This window comes from Falco biarmicus, chromosome 8 (genome assembly GCF_023638135.1).
Source record: "Falco biarmicus isolate bFalBia1 chromosome 8, bFalBia1.pri, whole genome shotgun sequence".
NCBI lineage: Eukaryota > Metazoa > Chordata > Aves > Falconiformes > Falconidae > Falco > Falco biarmicus.
The window spans coordinates 29995309-30015700 of NC_079295.1; the positions used below are offsets into that span (position 1 = coordinate 29995309).

The following is a 20392-nucleotide window of genomic DNA, read 5'->3' on the forward strand; positions in this document are numbered from 1 at the left end:
ACTGCCTAATAGGGGTAGGATTTCTTTCTACATACTTGAGTGTGAAAATACAAAGCTGGCAGTATCTCTTTAGAAATAATAGTGCATATAGAAAAATAGGTGTTCTTTATATTATAGTTCTGCATCCATTTGTTTGACTTCCTTTGATTTTGCTCCTCCATTCCAGGAGATATCACATATGATATGAGTGTATAGCCCAAACTGCAGAGGGCCAAACACCCCGCCAGCATGACTCCTGAACCACAGCAGCTGCACCAGGTTTGGAGCTGGCCCAGCATCTTTTTTCAGAAATGATGTGAAAGGCAGTTTCTATTTATTGAAGTTTTTGGTGGGTGTTTTCACAAGCTCAAAATTTTTTGCGGAGGAACTAAGAATTACAGAAACAAAGCTTGCCTTCTTCATAGGGGGTAGTGTTTGGTATGTGTTGTGTTGGGTGTCTTTTTTTTTTATTAAACTGGGACTGAGGCTAACAAAAGGGAAGAATAAAACTGTATCATCTCTTGGTTAGAGGGGACTTCTTTCCTTTTTTGGAAATTTTTTTTTTTGCATAGGGGGAGAGATGGCATTTGGGGACTGGAAGGAGGAAGGCGAGTCCTGTACATGAGCTGATGTTGTCATTGGCAAAGTAGTACATGAGGGCAACGCACAGACAAGCGAATACAGGAGAAATTAATGAGATGAATCATTATCATTGACATCGTGCTATGGTTCCTTAGAGCTCTTCAGCTGTGGACAGAAGCGGTGTCCTGTACCTGAGACCTGCGCAGCCCTTTGGCTCACACCGCATGCTGCCGGTAGTGTTTTGCTGTTAAGACCATCAGGGCAGAAGCTCTTCTCCCTTCTTCTCTTAATTCTGGAGGGCTGCTTGAAGAAAGCTGTTTGGCTTCATTCATTTCTTCCATTTTTATCTTCTGTCTTTGGGTGTGAAATATTTCTTGTGGCTGGATTCAAGCCAAGAGCCTCTACGTATCGCCCACAGTTGCCAAGCCTGGCATCCCTGCTGACCTGCAGGGCAGAGGGAGGTGAGTCAATTCATTAGGATGAATCAGTCTGCCCTATGAAGGTTTTAGGCTCCAGACTTCAACTGGAACAGTCTTAATTTGGTTTTGCCTGGTTTGTTTGCTCTGCGCAGCTCCAGCCACACTGTCACTCCCAGTGGCTCCTCGCTCAGCCTTTGCAGCCTGCGTGGGGCCTCTGGTGTGGCGTGGGGCCCCTGCGTGTGGGAGCTGCCCTTGCCTCAGTGTTGTAACTTCTCCATGACTCTGTGTCCCTTTTACCTCTCTTACCTGCAGAGGTAGAGGCAGGAGGGATTGCATCTCAGCAGGGGAACGTGCAGCCCTCAACGCAGAGCGTACTCCAGACTCTAGAGGTGGAGAATATTAACATGAACCCACAGGAACGAAGAAGGGAGCATTTTTGTATGGTGCTGGTGTTTGCGTAAGCTTTTACTGTCATAAGTAGATGAGGGTTGGGGGGATAGATTCAATATGGAAAATATGGAATTAATTTCCAGGCTTCCAAGACAGTACTATAGATGGGATTGAAGAAGAAATGTGGTGTTAAAAGATAAGGAAATATGCCTTGAAAGTGGCCTTTCAAAGATCAACTTTATTATTCTTGGTGTCTGAGGCACCCAGTTTTAATGAAGTATAAAGCAGAAGGGGTTGGGAGGATTTTGGTCCAAGTGAAAACAGAATGAGCGTGGGACTGGCAGATGGGAGGAACGTTAGCCTAGTCCTTGGTGGAGTTACTGCTTCTTTCTCCTGTTGTTGCCTACAGAGGGACTTGACAGAAGATATTTGGTGGGGAGGGGAGTGCAGCCCTCCTGTTCTGCTTGAATGTCACTGGCTCTTTTTCTCCATGGGGAAACAGAGGTCCAGCACTCCAGTCCGTCACATCCTGAGTGTTTGTATCCAGTGTAAATCTAAAGGAAGTCCATCAACTTCAATAAAATCTGCGATAAGCTACAATTGGCTTTTTCTGGACAGAGAGGAAAAATGAACGCTGTAACTTCAGGTGCTGAATTTTTTGGCGTACTCATTTTTTTGAGATTTATGACTCTTATTCTCCATTTGAGAATGCAGTGGAGCAATTGCTGATCCGTCCATGCATGTATATGTGAGAAAATGTCAGCGGAAGAGTAATAAGTGTGGAAGTCTTGCACAGAGATATGGCAAACCGGCCATCTGTTTTTAGATGATGAAATAAGTATACAAAAATATGTCTTCTGAAATAATGATTGAGGGAAGAGGTGGGGGAAGGGTTGGGGGAGGTTAATGATATTTCTAAGTAGTTTTCTGTACTTTATGATACTTATCCCGATATAAAATTATCCTGATAATTTTACTGCTTCAGACACTAGTTCCTCAGTAAGTGGTGATTCGTGTGGCGCAGACGTATAGGTTTTGTCAGAGAGACTAGTCCAGTGGCTGGAGCTAGCTGAACAGATGGAAAACCTGCTCCAAGTTACTTTCTGTCACAAGACTGCCCAAAGGCAGGGAGGCTAAGGTCAGCAGCTCTTATGGATAACCATAACTGTGAATCTGCCTCTCACTGAACCCACTTTTCTTCTTCCTAAAATAGGGTAGTAGAAGCTTCTTCATTGTGGGGTGTGTTGGGAGCATAAATATAGCAAATGCTGAGATACTTCAGAAGGCATCTAAGTATTTGAGATACTCTGGGGCTGGATTCCCCTTCCTGCTGCTTCTCTTCCACCCAGAACTGACCAGCAGAATTGCTTAATGCTTCTACAGCTGAGGGGGTTTTTTATTAATTTTTGGCTATATTTTGTTTGCCTTAGAACTTTTTTGCCATTGATGGGCTTGAGATTAAAGTCCTGAACTACTTTCTTTCGCTTTCTTCTACTACAAGTATAAAGCTGCTTATCCTTCTCCCAGATAACATAATGCCTGCCTTGCCTTCTCTTTCAGAAGGTCTGCTTCTGGAAGGACTGTTGTACAAATATATAACTTTATGCAGCGTGATAAAAATGGTTTATTCTTTCTTCATCCCTCACAGCCCTCCACTACCTAAGCCTTCTTTGTTGCTGCAAATTCCACGGTTTTATACAAAGCCTCTCTTTTTTGAATGTACAACAGTTCTCGCTCCTGTGCTAACTTGCTAAACCTACCTGAAATGGGCACTTCATTTTGGGGAGGGAAAAATATGTTTATTTTCCTCAAGGTGAGGAAATGCCCACACATGGTTTGCTGATTGCTGCTCTCTCTGGTTATTGCCAACTCCTGACTGCATCTGCCTAGTTCTTGGGCTGGAGATGAGTGTCACTGAGGAATTCCTGGGGACTGTTTGGCACTGAGTGGTGATTTGTAAGGATCAAACATGGTGGGCCAGATGACTGGTTTATGTAGTGGCTGCTGTTAGTCCACTGAAGACCAAACAGCTGCTCCAAGTTTCCGTCATCTCGAGTGAAAACAAGTACAACTGCACCAGCTTGCAGCCAGTTTACAATAAGCCTGTTCCCTGGGCTGTGAGTTAACCTTGCGAAGTGTCTCCTGGGGTCAGGTCTGTTACTCTTGTATGTGAAAATAAGTCTTGGTGTGCTTTCTGATTTACTGGAGTGTAAATAAAGCAAGAAGGTCTTTCACTTACAGGCTCACTCATCAGCATATATTAGTAACGCTCATCAGCTTTTGACTGGAACTTTGATGGCATAATTACTGTAAAAGGGTAACATATTCAAAACTACCTGTGTGACTTTGGGAGTTAGATTCCTAAGAGTCTTAGTCATTATTTTAAACAGGAACCAGCTTTTTAAGCCACACATACTCCTGGAAGTTTTAAGAAAAGGCTTCTGTTATCATGTCTTTTAAATGACAGGTTTTAGGATGAACATGGCAGCTCTGCCACTCTGCTCATCTCTGATATTAAATAAGGAGGTTGAAGAAACAATTAGAAAAATAATGTGGAAAATAGATTCTCAGAGGTAATCTTGGTAGAGAGGTCCATGATGTAAAAATGGCTACTCTTCAGTCACCTGACAGCAGGATGGATGTGAGTGTGTACTTTCATCTGTGTCCTCAGGACATCTGGGAGGATGACTGTTGTCTCAGCCATCACCGTAGACAGAGCGAAACATACATTTCTCCAGATGCAATTTGGTGCACTGAATTCAAACAACTTGTGACTGGAACAGTTCGAGTCACCAGCGCGAACATGGTTATCGGAAGAAACAGATAAACTAAGAAAAGAGTCTTGCATACTCTAGTGTTTATGTTTGTGTAGGTAAGACTTCAATTTGCTATCAGTCTTGGGTCCCTTTTTGAGCAGTGATGGATTAGTGTTGGTACTTGTGCAATTTTTAAAGCATTCCTGTAACACTTGTAATGCAAAATTATTTATTTTGCAGCATGACTGTGAGATAGGGACCTACTATTTATCTTGCTTGTACAGCTGGGGAACTGGAGTATTCAGTAGAGCTAAACACAGCACACAGGATCACACAGGGAAGTGTGAAGCAGGACAGGCAGGAAGGTGCTGAAACTGGTTCTCAATTCCTGTGAAAACCATCAAGCTCTGATCCGTGTTCTGCCTTCCTATCAGGTTCCTCCTCAGTGCTTCTGAGGCAGCTTGGGACGTTTCCTTGGCTAGACAAGGTGGGATTTGGCTTTTCTAAGGAGGAAAGATCAAGCCTGGTTATGGAGGGAGGAAGATGATGTATGTCTGAGGGAAGATGCGGAACGGGGAGCATTCCCCAGCTAAAGGTGCCACCACCACTTCTTCAGCAAGCCTGGCTTCCCCAGTGCTGGCATAGGCTGCCTCACAGCTATTGAAACTCCGTTCTGCTGGGCAAATCCCTGTTCTTCCTGTGTCCGGAGCCAGCTCTGCTCTTTTTAATAAAGTTGATATGAGTGGCTGGGTTGATGATGAAGCCTTCTGTCCAGCTGCTGGCTCCACATCTGCTGCCGCCGTGCTGTGTCCCTGTGCTGCCTGGGCTCCCTGAGGGAGATCTGCCCTTGCTCCGTCCTGGCCTTGTGAGGGGCACCGGTGTTTTGGTTTTGGGGGAGGAAGCTGTTGCAAAGCCTGCAGGAGGAATTTTTTGTTTTGGTTGCATGGTGAACAGTAACAATACATGTTTTATTGCTCAGAACATATCCACATTTATATGATGCTATATTTAAAAAGGAGAAAAAATGAGTCATGAGGAGCTATGCTAATGCTAAGTATTTATGTCTATCTCTTATGAGGCTGAAGGCAGCGGGAGTTAAGAAACGCTCTTGTGAAGTGTCGAGAGGATTTACAGATCAAACTAAAGCCCACTGAAGTCAGCTGTAAGTCATGCTGTGCCTCGCTTTGGGCCCATATCACGTACCTTGTGCTGGTTACAGGGAAATTCTTTTCTTGAAAAACCTGGAAGCGCTCAGTGCTGTTAGCTTCCCTGGGCTTGGGCAGGAGCTCGCAGAGCTGCGGGCTGGAGCAGAGATCTTACCTTCTCAGCGGTTACTGCTCCTTTGCTGGAAGGTCACACCTGGGTCGTGGCCAGGGCAGGGATGTCCCTGTCCCTCTCAGGCCATGCCTGCAGCATCACACAGCAGGTACCCACATCCTGAGCAGGAGCAGGCAGAGTCTGGGCACAGCCACTTCTGCCTGCACAAGAGCTGTAGTCCCAAGGAGATGCAGGGTTGGGGTCCGCTGCAGTACAAGCTGCCAGAGCTCTCCTGTTGGAGCCTGCTAGGGACACGGGGGTGCCAGGGTTTGATACTTCCACTTACGGCATGTCTTGACACTAATTCAGTTGGCTTGCACTTAATTATGAAGTGCAAGTGTGGTGTGTGTTTGTTTTATTTAAAAGTTCCTTAATGAAATAGTGTTTATTTGAGAGTGCCAATGAATTAAGCTTTCCAAATGTCTGCCCACCAGCATGGCTCTGTTCCAGTCGCAGGTGGAGAAGGGATTGGAACTGGGGTTCCATTACTGGGTGGGCCAGGAACAGAGGATAGAGATAGACTCGCTGTGAACAAACCCAGACAGCATGATGTGCACAGAAAATATGGATTTGGTAACCGCAAGATGCTCTGCAGCTCCTCTGTTTTGCCCACTTATTTGAGAGGGGTGTTCGAAGTGAGAAGAAATAACTATTGAAGTGAAATCTTCGGGTTTATTGGGTGTTCTGTTTTGTTGTTGGTTTGGTGTTTTATTTTTGTTTTGGGGTTGGGTTTTTTTTTGAGAATTGGTCATATCAGTATGAAAATGAGCATGTTTAAGCTTCCTTCAATATATTTTTGTGGGGTACACTGGCAAACAAAAGGCTGTAATAGTATAAGGCTGGTTCGGGTCTGTGGAAACAAATAATTGCTCATCTTGCAAATGTAAGGGTGGTTGAAAAGCTTTTGAATAGGAATCTGTTATTTGCACTTTGCTGGAAGCAAAAAGCCTAATGGTGAGTCTGATACACAACAGCTGGAATAAAGACCCACCCAATTCAAGTTAAAAGGATGTTAATGGACATTGGTGTAGCGGGAATCCCACTCATTTTTTTCTTGAACTGGCCTTCCCGCTTAAAGAGCTACTAAAATAATCCACTGCATCATGTCTCCAGGTACCTGGTCACTCCAAAAAAGCATTTAGAGGATTTTCTTCTGTGGGTTTGTGAGCCTGTGATACAAGCTCTTTACCAGTTGGTTGTGACACAGAAAGACTCCAAAAAGATACGAAATGACAAAAAGTAACACGATGCAGATGGAATTTAATCTTTCAGGCACATCCAGACATTGTTATCGAGTCTGTCATCTGTACTTAACATACCCAGATAGCTCTTGAGTGGTCTGCATAGACAGCTGGCAATTTAGTGGAGATTGTGATCTTCAGAAAATATGTCGCTGATGCCTTGTGTAACACTTGGTGTGGAAGTATTAGTGCCACCAAACTAAGTACAAGATTTGCCGGGTGGGCAGATAGATCTGTCAAATAGGACTCTTCGGGAAGAAGTTACTCGGTACCCAGCATTCAGTCCCAGAAAGAGTCATGAAGGGCATTGACAGAGCTTGTGCTCTGGGGTGATCAGCTGGGGAGATCACTGGAGGAATCCCTTTGGCTTATTAGGGCTCGCTGCTGAGCTGTAGTTGCAGACTGGAGGTTAGTTTGATGGCTGCTGGCATTTGGGGGGGGACAAGAGCCCCCAGCTAACCTCAGAGGAGATGTGCCCCAGTGCTCTGGGAATCCCCTAAGCTCTTGTGAGTTGTTTTTGTGAAACAACAGTGCAAAGTCAAATATTGCTATCATAGCTCTCAGAGGAGTGTGTGATCTTGCTGTTAAGGTACCTGCCTAGCCACAATCCTACATCTGATATAACCATCCTTGGAGAACAGGGCAGGTATCACCTGAGCCCATCCTATGCTTGTCCTGCTTTGCTTCCCCCTGAGGAGACCTTGGTGGTAGCTGCTGAAGGATTGTAACTCTGGATTAAAAGTCCAAAGGTTATGATGAGCCTTAGCAATAAGGTGAACTTGAATGATACTTGCAGCTCTTCCCTCAGAAAATATTTTGTAGCTCAAAGGGCAGAGTACTGGGAGAGAGACTTTTCTGTTTCCTCCATGTGCTATGGATGCTTTCAGATTTTGTCTGCAAACGTGTAAAATAGCAGGCATAGGGAGCTGCGCAGACTAGTTGTTTTTCTTGAGGTTTGGTCTGGTCTGAAGAGATGCTGAATGCTCTGTTAAGATGCTCTGCTGAGCATTGTTTCCTCTGCGCATTCTGCAAAATGGCTCCATGCAGCACAGAGATGCTGATAAGATGCCGCATCACCCCTGTCCTGTGAGCAGCAAGTGTTATGTTACGGGAGATTTACCTGTGGAGTATTAAGTCCTTCTCTAAAAGTCTGACTTGGACTGAACGCCTGTAGAGCATGGAAAGTCTTTCATGTCAATCAGCAAAGTTAGCTAAGGGAATATATAATTTCTTACTCTTTTTTTGCAATGTAGCAAGTCTGTTTAATTAAGCATCTGGGATTTGAATTATTAAATAATGGAACAGTTTCAGTCTACTTTCTGTTGTACAGATCTCCAGCAACCCTTTTTTATTCCTCCAGCAACCCTTTTTTGTTCCTTGGATTTTTAAATTATAAGCTTCAGAAACTCTTTGAGCCTCAGGAGGATGGCTTACTGGATCCGGGAGTGCAAAGAAATACAACTCTTATTCTAAGGTCTCCTGAGCACAGCAAGTCACTCCCTGTTGTTTACATACCAGCCTCGCAAGAATATGGGAATAAATGTTAGGTTGTTGAAGCAAAGCAGAAAAATAGTGTTTTCAGGCGTATCCCACGTTGAAGCGTCTGCTTGGTTTTGTGCAGCGTAAGAATAAAACTTTTTGCTGCACAAAACACGGGGAGCAGTTCTCTGGTTTGGAGGTCAGATTGCCTCATCTGGTTTGGGGTAAAAAAAAAAAGAGAAAAATAACAGTAGCTGCAGTTCCTGTAGGCTTGGGAAGGCTCACAAAGAGATGGATGGGTCTAGCTGAGAGGTGGGAAGGGGCAAAGATGAGTTGTCAAAGCCAAAGTGGTGAAGGCTGGAGGTGGTGGAGCAGCTGGGGTGGTGGAGACCTGCTTCCTTCAGGGCAGCAAACGCGGAGCTGGGGAGGGGAGGGAGTGCTTGCTAGTGTCCATGGTGGGGACAGAGGTGCAGGCAGCCCTGGGCAGGGTGTCCTCGTGGGCAGAAGGAGGTGAGGGACTTGCTGACAAAGCCACTTGGCCCCAAGAAGTTCCTGAAATGCCTCCCAACCTCGGGAGTGCTCCAGCTCTCCAAGCCCTCCTGACCCAAGGCTAATGTGCTCTTGCTTCTGTTTGAGACCGGTGCACTTCAAAAGCCTTGTTGAGTGGAGGGGTGGGTGGACATGGTGGGTGGAGCTGATGACCCAAAATATCATTTCCCCTTCCTAGGGCTGGGCGTATACCAAACTTGTGTCTCTGTGTGGTAAAAGAATATGAACCAAAAGTGCTGAGAGATGCAGTGGTTAAATTGAAACATGCTGTGGCAGGATGAAAGTAATCTTGTCCCTTACCAACCCTTAATGCTTGGGGGTTTTTTTTTCTTTTCTTCTTCTTCAAGTGGCTGCAATCCGTGCCATCTCTATCTGTGGTTTTAATAGAAAGATTTTTATATCCAGAAACATGTCAGGACACCAGGGTAAACCATCCCATGCTGTGTTATAGCTTATAAGGTCAAGATAAAACGTAAGGGTATCTACAGTTGTCGTTTGTGTTTTATTTTTGCAGTGCCCTTGAATGTACTGAAGCATATGAAAGACCCCTGTGTGGATTGAATGTCCCTTAGGGAGAACCCAGCAGTACAAAGAAGCACCAGATCCATATTTCTTGCTCTCTCTGTGTCTGGTATGTAAAATATGACGCAAATGAGTTACCTGAGCTGCCAAGACTAAGGCTAACATCTCTTTGCTTAAAAAAAAATCTGTTTAAAAACAATGGCACTATATAGGCATAGGAATGGCATATGGGATCTACCATGAGGTCAGAGCAACACAACACTGCATCCCACTATTTTTGAGAAAAGACCTTGATGTCTTTACTCCATTGTGACTTTGCAGCAGGATAACTGTACTTCACGGCTGTGTGGTAGATGGAAGTTAAAAACGGATATTCCTGGGCTCTGATGGCAGAACCTAAACATTCCTATGAAACTTCCTAGCCAAGGTCTCAAAAGGATTGAAAGTCAGGAGAATCTGAGCAAGGAAACCTGTTCAAACAGGAGAGCAGAGTAATTGAACCAAAATGATGCTCTGGAAGAGCTAAGCAATGACCAGGATTTTTTGAAAGTAGCTTTTGATTGGACTGCCATAATCTAGACTCAGAAACTTTATCCAGTTACTTTGCTTTGTTCAGTTCATGTGTGGTCTTACCTGTGAAATGACCTTTCCCATTGCCCAGGTAAGGCAGAAGTCCTGTACACTTGTGGGAGCCAGCGTTCTGTACCACTGCAGGTACACCTACATGTAGTACCACTCACATTTAAGGAAAAATGAGTACATCCAGCCACAGTAAATTATGAGCAATGTGGTGATATCAGTGTTTAACCAGTATGTTACCCTCCTGTCCCATCAACGGTCCTTAGCCACCCCTTCGCCTGTACTGAGTGGTGTGTTTGCTGACTGTGTTGCTGTGGGGAGGGAGTAGTGGGTCAGCACTGGCTAGCCCAGCACATCTGCTCATCCCTCTGGAATGGCATCCCTTCAGGGAATGTGACTGCACAGTTTCTGGAAATCTGTTAGTACCAGCCTGATACGACAGAAGCCATCATCTTTGGTGAGAGGCAGAGTACCTGGAAGACTGACTTACATAATGAGTATAACCATGTGTGATGTGTTTCTCCTATGGGAATGCTAAAACCAGTTTATAGGGCAAAAGCAGAAGATGTTATTGTTTGGTGTGTGTAAAAGATGTTTTGTGGTAATGGTAGTGGAGGGTGTGCCTCTCGCTTTTCCTTTAACTGGGGAGAGACTGCTGTGGCTTTTAATTTTTGCCTTTTTGGTTTTTTTCCCCACGGGGCAATTTATTTTTGAGGGGGTTTATCTTTTCATGAAATTGTGAGTGAATTTCTGATGTGATTGCACAGAGGCAGTGGTGGTTGGAGCCCTGCTGTTGCCTTGTTCGTTGGAGGTGCTTCACAAGAGTGCAAAACTCTTTTGAGGTATGATTTCCCATAGCATGCTAATCGAGTGAAGTGCTGTAGACTTGCTTGCTGGCACTGTTTAAATCCATAATGCAGCACCACCTGCCAAACCATGGGACATAATGGAAGTGTTAACGAATGTACATATATACCCTCTGATGCAGCTGCAAGCTGAATGACTTAAAAGTTGAGGCAGAGGGTTTAGACTGAGCATAGGAGGAACCAGGCTTAAGGTATCCTGATATGTGCTGAAACTGAGGGGTAGAAGGGGTGACTACAGGGGTCTAAAGTTGGGTCACGTGATCCATAGGGTGCTTTCAAAGATACGCTGATTTTCAGCTGCTGCTCTGATACATGGAGTCATCTACTTGTGACACCTGAAAAGAAACTTGAGCATTCAACAGCAAAGTACAGGTACTGAGCAGCACCAGGTGGGACCCTGGTACCTGTTTTCTGGAGGGGTGTCCTCGCAAGATGCTTCTCTCCGGTGCTGGCAGGGTGAATATGCTTGACAGGAGGGAGAACTTCTGTCATGCGTGGATAAACTCTTCCTCAAGGGTGGTTTGGCCAGTTGCCCGCTGGTCTGAGTGTCAAGGTGTGCATTTGCCACCAGGAGGACTTGCCCAGACAAGCAAGGAACAGGAGGAGGACAGCAGGGAGGGAGCTCACAGCAGGGAGGGAGCTCACAGCTGAGGACGTTTCCAAAGAGAAAGGCTGAGAAGAAGTGCCAGGGCTGGCCTGGCACTTGACCAGGGTGCTGGTGGTATCTGTGCACCCTGTCCTCCAGCAGGTTCGTGGAGAAGCTGTGGCTTCGTGGTGTCACCACATGTAGGGCAGAGGAGGGGGCTGCGCAGCCACCCCCATACCTAGCCCCGGGCTCTGCACACACTCCTCTTTCGGACAAGCTTGTCAGATTTGCCAAGTACGGAGTTGCCTCCCCAGCATGTTGTACGTAAATAAGAGGCTCACGCTCTTGGCAGACACCGTGACAAGCCTGGAAAAAATGACTGTAATGGGTCCTGGACCAGCGATGAGATCTTGGAGTCTTCCAAGTGACAGAGTAATGACATGGACCTGGAAATGTCTGAAAAATAGCCTTCCACATGGTTCTGGGATTTAGAGTCAAGAAATTCTACCTAAAATCTGCCAAGTGCCTATTTTGGTAAACATGCGAGATGACTGTTCCTTCATCTTCTGAAGTCCACGCTGGTGCAGCTTTACTAAGCTCCAGTGTCATGGACTAGCATGCTCTGGGCTCTTCTGTACCTGTAAATGAGTATTAAATGGGTTGTGGGGAACCAGGAGGACTGTCCTTGACCCAGGAGCCTGAGAAAGCTGACAGAGCATGCTACAAGCCTGCCTGGTGTCCTGAAACATCTGGGCTGCCCTCTAGCTTACAGGTAATTCCAGGGGACACTGTGATGCAAAAGGGAACAGGTAATCTGTCTGTTTTTCCATAGAATATGGACAATAGTCTTTTTGCCTAGAAAGGGCATAGTCATGAGTATTTTTGGAGAAGGTTTGCAGTAGAGCACAGGTTTTGGAAATAGCCTGGAGATCCCCACTCTTCTCACCTTCCTCCCTCTGCCCCAAAGGAGGGAGCATCAGCCTGGGACTTGATAGGATTCACCCATCCCCTTGTAGAAATGCTACTACCAGGGACCATCACAGCCTTCAGCTTTTTACTGCTGTCTGAAAATATGCAAAATATATTTGCCAGGAGGGAAGGGAGTCTTTAAAAAGCCATTTACGTCCCAGAAGACATCTGGTAGCAACACTGGAGATGTAAAAAACATTAAATACCAAATTGAGCCTGATTGGAAGACAAACTGGGAGCCAAATGCGTTGATAGATTTGCAGGAAGGTGACTGGAATGAGATGGCCACGTACCCTTTCTATCCATAAACAGTCTCCAAACCATCCTTAGGTGCCATGAAGACTGTGCGTTGGCTCAGTCATGCCTGCCCTGCACACAGCGTGGTGTCCTTAAGCCTGCAGCACAACAAGCCATCAAGGAGCTGGGTGGAGAGGTGGGTGCACCCCTTCTTTTGGCAGGGGGATGCAGGGCTGAGTGAAGGTAGGGTGGAGCCGTAAGGATAGTTCATGCTGGGCAGTTCTTGGAGCTGCTTGGGATTCCCCCACAGCTCTGTGCTGCAGTGCATGAATTCGTTGCGTGGACTGCTTCTGCCTGCCCAGGGTGATGCTGGCTGAAGCCAGGAGGGCTGTGCTGTGCACATCTGGCTGCATCACAAGTGGCAGGGCCACATGCAGGCGGCAGAGCATCTGGCTGCAAATGGAGCACTGGTGCAGCATTGGGCTGTTGCTTCGGAAACCTTACTGAGCAGCGTAAGAGCAGCAAAACCACCCAGGGCAGTGGATTTGGGGTCTTTTTATTGGCGTGTCAGCAGGCTGGGATGTGTGGGAGGGAAGCTGCCCATTTCCAGGGATTGTGCGAGCAGGAAGGGCAGCTATTGGAATTCGAAGCTGCTTCCTCCACTGTAAATTTGTTCTTGTTGTGTTATCTCTGGTTGGGCAGGGCAGGGGAACATCTTGGCTATCTGATTTTTTGCTACAGTATGCTTAAGTCAGCTTCACTGGTTCCATGATAACATAGGAGAGGTATTCCTGGCCTCACTAGCCAAGAATTTTCAAGAGTAATAGAGGAATCTGTCATCCTCGGTGTCTCGTGAGAGCTTTGGAAATAAATGAGTAAGGAAAGGGATGGTGGGTTTAAACACATGAGAAATGATGGGCTGGCTTTCTCAGGTCCCAGTTACTGTGCAAGGATGCTCTCATGTCATGTCTTGGCAAAAGGCTTGGATCAGCCTCCAGTGGACTCCCCTAAACTGGAAACTATGCAGTTTTAGTCAAGGTCTGAGACGTACAGCAATGGATCTCATGTAGCTGCTTTTTGGTCTCATAGCTGAATTCTACAAAACTGGTAGCAGCAGTGCTGTAACTCTGCAGATGACCCAAATCTGACTCAAGTGTTGTTTTTAATTAAAATAATAATAATAATCTGGCTTCTGCATCTGACTGTTGGCTTGTCAGAGTGACAAGAATCTTCTTACGTATTTTGAAAAGGGCACTACATCACCAAGAGAGATTAATGGAGTTGCTGTGGGAGGTGGAGGAGTAGTTGGGGGAGGGAAGCAGAGTTCGTTTTGGATGGCATTTGTCAATATGATTGACGCATGCTGTGCTGCATTTACATACAGATCAGGACGTGGACAAGCACGTGCTTCCAAGTGAATGCCGGTGAGCCCCCGCGCCCAGCCTGGCCACAGCCACTGCCACTCAGTACTGCAGCAACGGCTCCTTCTTACTGCTTAGGGTTTCGCAGCAGGGGGGGAGGGGGGGCCGCCTACCACCTAAGCAATTTCCAGTGACGTGGCTTTTTATTATTATTATTTGTTCAGACTATAATTCCATGTTTCCTGAAATAACTACCAAGTATTCATCAGGCAGCTACTGCCTTTAGCTGCCTTTTGTGTGAATCTCAAGTGCTTCATTACTCCCCCGGTGCGTTTTCTTTCTCTTACAGTAAATCCGAGCAGCATCTGTGTGGTGGGGGAGGCGATGCGATCTTGGGTTGAAAAGGAGAAAAGGTTTGGCTGGCACAGGAAACCAGCGAGGAGTTCAGGGAGTGCAGCCCTCGGGGTACAGTATCTTTTTGCCCTAGAGGAGAATTCACGTGACCGCTTCCAGGACCCACAGCTACATCCTCCAAATTCAAAACCCAACCAGTTGCAGCTCTTTATTGCTGGATTTTATTATAAAATTATAAAATTGAGGATTTTATTTTTAAACAGCAGTTGGTTTATGACTTCTGTTTTTTTCTCCTCTTTAGTAGCAATCTGATAGTGCTTTGATCACTGCTCCAGAAGGAAATGCCTGTAATTTCCTGTGCAGGTCTTGCCAGGTGCTGGGCTCCATCAGATCTCCTGGAAGCTGATGGGAGTTGAGAGCGCTCTCACCTGGCAGGATCCTCCTTAATGGAAAACCTCAGAGAGCTGAAATTACACTTGGGTTTCGAGCAACTTAATGCCAATGCTACAAAGGGTGTAAGGCTCTGACTTCCCACATGACAGATCTCTTCCATGCTGACTTTCCACTGAAGACTTGCTCGGAGTCCAGCTTTTGCTCGGTGCATCCTTTCTGAGACATTGACCAGGCAGGAAACCTGGCTAAGAGTCAATCATCTTTATTTAATAATAATTGGCGGTGGTTGTTCATACACTTATGGGTCCTTTGGCTCTTGAGGGTTTGGGACACCATCATGCCTACTTGAGGGAGCACTCCCTGAAGTTCATTCGGTCCTGATCAGCATGACTCAAGGGACGCAGCTGCCTCCAAAAAGGGCATGTCCCGTGTTTCAAGGATTGCCAGTAGCTCCCAGTCCGAGGGATTGCCTGCAACGCATGAGGCTGAACTATTTTTGTACCTGGCGAACGTCTCTGGGTGTGTCGTGGTGGTTGTGTGGCTGCAGCCAGCAGTCTGCAAGAGGAACAGAGAGGGAAGTGTTCAGATCTGCAAGAGTTTCAGCCCTGGAGGCACTGCATGGAGCTGCTAATGCCTGCAAAGTGGCCGGGTAAAAGGGCGTAACAGTGAGCTGTGGCAAGCGAAAGAGTTATTAATTGTAACTGTGGGAGTAGTTGGCAGCCTCAGTGGCTGATAGTCTTCCTCAGCCTCAGGTGAGGGTGTCTTCAGGTGTGCAGAGCTCTGACAGGGCATGTGTGAAGAGCTATCCATGGACCAAGGCAAGCCGATAATAGAAAAGTTCCCTTGGCCGTGGGCTGATGGAATTGCTCAGCACACATATGTGTACCTGAGTACGGGCTAAACCTCAGCCTATTGCTCCAGCGGCACAGGCTCCCTAAAGCTGTCCCGTTTGGAGAGCTGCAGCAGAGAAGGGAGCTGGTGATTCCCACGCAGACCCTGCTGCAGCTTTTTCTTGAGGTTTCATAACAGAATTATGCAGTTTGTGTCATGTGTTGCCATGGAGACTGTAAATCACTGTCATGCTGGGCTTCTCTGTCAGGGAGCCAGTGTCTTTAATTGCACGAACCTCCGGCAAATCCAGGGCTTGGTTCTGAGCTCGTTTACCTGCTGTAATGGCTTTGCCCGGGGAGCTCTGCCTCCAGAAGAGCAGAGTGGAATCAGGGATAGCAGTGCTCACTCATCTGTATTGAACATCTGGGGTCAATTTTATTATTGTTATATGTGGCCACACCTCTGCTCAGCTGGACAGAAAGTATAATGATTTACAAAAGCTTAGATCTGTCCCACTTGCATTCAGGGCAAGATTTGCAATGAGGGTGGGGATTAGATGCACTACCCACATGTGGTGGTGACCAGTTGGGGCTTGGTGGCCCAGTCACACAAACTAAGCTGAATTTCTCAGTCTTTGGTGGTTTTGTAGTACTTTGTTGCTCCAGGGGGATAGCTCGGCCCTTCCACTCCATCCCCATGTTCAGACAGGTACGCAGGGTTTTATGCAGTTTGCCTCCATACAAAATCATCTTTACAGAGGAGTCTTAGCCTCAGCAACACTCTTGGGTCAGTGTTTCTCTTTTCCTTGCCCTCTACCCCAGGAGTAGCCGCATTTCTGACTGTCTCAGCTTTACTGGCTTGTGCTGTCAGGACACCGGTCTTGCCGGTGCATATGAAAAGAAGATGGTGGTGTAAACCAGCCTCCTTCCCGTGACGTAACCAGAGTCCTGACAGGATTTGTCAGCACAGGGTATGGATCCTTCTCTTGGCTTCTTCAAAATAAACAACTATATAAATTGTAAGGTGATTAGCATCAGAGCTTATTAGTGTATTACCACATGCTGCTTTGTATTCAGACAATAGATAAAAGTGTCTGTGCTTCATTTTTCTCAGTCAGATCTACAGCAAACACGCTTATTCTTGCTCCCATCTGAGGAGGACTGTGTCAGCGCTCTTGCCAAAAACACAGGAAAATCAGCCCGAGCCTTGTGCACTTGCCCGTAGCAACGTAATGAGCCAGCACAGAAGTTCTGTACACCTTTGGGAGTGTTTAATATTTTCCAGGTGGTGACATGTGTTGTTTTTAAGGTTTGATTTATTGGCTGGTTTAGATGATAATCTTGTCAAGGCATGAGCTGTCTACTTGCTTTGGTTATTGGGGCAGGTGGAGGTGTAGAGGGATTGAAGTAGTTGGCTTTTGGAGGGTTTGCGTTATGTACCTACATGTTGGGAACACAGGACCTGCCGTCTCAGTAGAAGGAGGATTGTTTCCATGAGCCGTAGAAACAGCCCTGCAGAAACATCTAAACTTGCTGCTGCCTTTTGACACTCAATAGAAGTTTTCATCTATTCATCCTAGCATCACCTAAAATACAGGGGTTTGTGCTCAACAAACCAGCCTACACTTCTTGATTATTTTTTTTTAAAACTATTTTTTTTCAGTTCAGTCCTTGCATTTTTTTCCAGGCTACGCAATACCCAGTCTGGTAGCTTAGACGTACAGTATGACCAGAATTCTAGAAACAATGGGAAGCAAATGCCCCAATTCAACCCATAAGCGTTTTGGGCAGAGTCACAGTTTGTACAATGGGCTAAATATTATCCTAGTACTTTGGGGAGAGTTGCATGCAAGATAAGCTTGAGGCTTCGTAGGAGCAAGTTAAAGGGGCTGGTACAAAATGTCAATGAAAATGTAATGCTTGTCTGCTGAGCAGTAGCTTGTGGTTTTGTGATGAGGTCAAAAATCATGCACAAATGGAGTATGGTTTTTGCATCTGCAGCCTGTCCCGCTCGGTGTCAGTAACAATCGGTCTTTCATACCGCCTGGGCGGAGCCACTCTGCTGTGTAAAGAAGGACAGGGTGAAGTCTTGGCCACAGGCAAAGCAAAAAATTCTCATTAGCTGTGTTGGAGGGCAGGATTTTAGCCAGGGTCTCTGTCCTAAAGAGCCTCTGAGGATTTTCTGACCTAAGCCAGGTTACGCAGAAGGAAAACTTGGTCTTCCAAGCAAAAATGACAAATTTAGTTGAAATTTGTGGGTTTCTGTGCAGGCAAGCATGCTGCTTGTTGATGTGTGATCTTGTAAATGTGAAAAAGTTGCTTACTCTCCCAAATTTGGGCTAAGAAACTTTTCCTTGGGATTCTGGTGAGGAGCTGCTCTAAGACTGGTTGAGACCTCAGCTGGTGCTTGGTCTCCTTTTCCCCATCCAGCAGCTGCAATGGAAATTCTTGCTGTTCTCAAGAATTTCCTCCAAAGATAGTTTAGAAATGAGCAGAGTTGATGGTGTTTCTCTTTGCCATGAATATTTTGGCTTGTCTCAACTCGGACAAGAAGGCTTTGCAGTTCTTTCCTGCCTCAGCGTTCTCACCTCTGTGATCACCCTCTCTCTCTCCCTCCTATGGGATTTTCTTTTTAGAGAAGAAACGAAGACAGTTCATATACATTTGGTTCATGTCCAGTACACAACTTTAATTAGGGGTCAAGGTATTCAACCTGCACAACGTACAGATTACGCATATGGGAAGTTACTCCTGTGTTTGCAGAAGTCCCTCAGGTGCAAGCTGTACCTTGTCATTGTGCATAATGTGGGGGGGAGCATGGAGGAGAGGGGATTCCCTCATCTAGAAAATGGATGGTTTTTCTCTTTTGGCATTGAGCTGTGACTGTAGGTGGGAAGGTAACTTCTGGAGTTGTGTCCTGCTGGCACTATCTGGATTATGCTGTGGTGATCAGAAGCAAGAATTATCAAGGAAACCTTGTTCTCATGCCTACCTTGTGGACAGAAAAAGCATGGGGTGAATCACTCAACTTTCATCGTCTTGATACTGTCTTTGGGCATTGCTGTGTTTTGAGTGGTGCTCTCACAGCATGCCTCAGGTCACCTGCTAACACTGAATGTTTTCACGGGTTACGTTTTAGATTATGGCTCAATTTCCACTGCTGCTTTGGCCTGAGGCTCCTTTTCACACAATTAAAACTTAAATGTGGACGTTCACAACCGGTTTTATGTTGTCTCCTTTCATGCACTTGCCCACATGCAGGGGAAGGTGGGTGTGTAGTGGGGGAAGAAGCTGGTTAGCAGAGCTGTGAAACGGCTGTGAAAAGCCCTTGCTCAAGTGACAGGTCTCCAGTGCACAGTAAGGAACATGGGCCCCCCACGCGCACCAGGTCAAAAGTGCCTGTTGTGGTTCAATGATTTTGATTAAACTGAAATAGTGATTTGGGAGAAAGGGACTAGAGAAACCAGAAACTGAAGCTCGAAGTCAGGTGTTTTCTTCAATGTGAAGCCAGACAATTAGGGGGTTACGTTCGTGTTTTGAAAAACAGTCCAAGCTGCTTTCGGGCCTCTTCAGAAACGCAGAAATGAAGTGTTTTGTTTGGAAAATATGAACAATGAAAGATTTTCTGGAACAATGTTGGTTTGGGGTTTTTTCTATAGTATAGGCTGAAATGAAGTTACATTAGTTGGCAGCTCGACTTGCAGTGTGCGTGCAGCAGCTGGGCAGCCGTGGCTCCTGAGCACCACCTGGGCCAGCTGCGGCACTGAGCACAATCGGCCTTGCTCGGTGCTTTCTGAGAACAAAAAAGTTAAAAGTCCTCTTCTTCACAGAGAAAAATCCCTATGGTTATCAGGAAGTCCTCCAAAACCTTTGGGGTTGGGGGGTGGGGGGAGCACGTAGTGGGGATACAGATGCTGACAGTTCATGGAGGTTGCCTCAGAGCAGTCCTTGTCCCCCTCGGTGCTGACCCCAGCCAGCACCTGCAGCACCAAGAGCAGGAGCAGGACCGGAATGGATGGGAGCAGGTGCCTGCACCAAGTGTCACCACAGCTGCTCTCGTGCTCGATGGTTTGCGTCAAGAAAACCAATACCAAGGAAATCAACATCCCTCTTAAGCCTCATCATTAGGATGGATTTATGTTGTTGGTTTTTTTTAAAACTGTAAAACCTCCCCAAAAATGCAATGGTCATTCAAATCTGGGAGATGGCCGCCCATTTCCCATGTGACTTGCATAAGCATCACTGCTGCTGTGGGCAGGTGGAGGGCACTGCCCTCCATAGAATCATTTACGTTGGGAAAAACCTTTAAGATCTTCAAGTCCAACCGCTAACATAGCATAGGTACAAAACCGCTTGCCTGGCTTCTTAAATAAGCAGCCGCTGCTGTTGAGTGTTGAAATGGGCTGTTCAGCAATGGCTGCCTCTTCTCCTTTCTCAACACGTGTGCAGTTGCCCAGTTGCAACCGGTGAATTTTTTTCTTTTTTCTTTTAAGAGTCAGTTCCTCCGCAGCTCGCCGAGAGGAGGGGAGCGGTGTGACAGCGCTGTGGGGGAAGCTGCTCGCCTGGCTCTCCGCGCTGTGTCATAGCCACAGAAACCAGCCTTCCTGCCACCACGGGGCTGGAGGTGTCTTTTTTTTTTTTATTTAAAAAAAAAAAAAAAAAAGGCGAAACAAAAACCACCTGTCGTTCCTGGCCTGCTGCCTTCTTGGTTTTATTTCTCAAACATGAAAATGAGGGAGAAGCAAGCAGCTAAGTGCATTTTTGTCTGCTGGCAGGGCCAGGACTGGATCTCTAACTCTGGCTTCATCCCCCACTGCCACTTCTGCCTGCAGATCTGGCCCCAGGATGTAACGCACCAGTTCATGTTTGCTGTACGGCTGGTTGAGCAGCGCAGAACGGCACAGCTCCAGTTTATTAATGAGGTTTGGTCGCTGGCAACTGGAAATTACCCGGAGCTTGGCAGCTGTGCTGAGCCAGGGTGAT

General features: G+C 46.4%; 1 protein-coding gene across 10 annotated transcripts in view; it reads left to right on the forward strand.

Annotated features, from left to right (window-relative positions):
- The window catches only part of MRAS (muscle RAS oncogene homolog), a 41401-nt gene that overhangs the window by 1963 nt on the left and 19046 nt on the right, over positions 1 to 20392 (forward strand). For 2 of the 10 annotated variants that reach the window (XM_056348845.1, XM_056348849.1), the window contains exon 2: positions 9227 to 9343. The exons of 4 other annotated variants lie outside the window; for them this stretch is intronic. The gene's annotated coding sequence lies outside the window, so the exon portion shown is untranslated. Of the gene's footprint in view, positions 1 to 190; positions 1023 to 1292; positions 2017 to 4041; positions 4243 to 4560; positions 4614 to 5204; positions 5289 to 9226; positions 9344 to 20392 lie in introns of those variants that run through there. 4 more of the 10 variants (XM_056348841.1, XM_056348842.1, XM_056348843.1 and 1 more) reach the window with 4 other exon arrangements.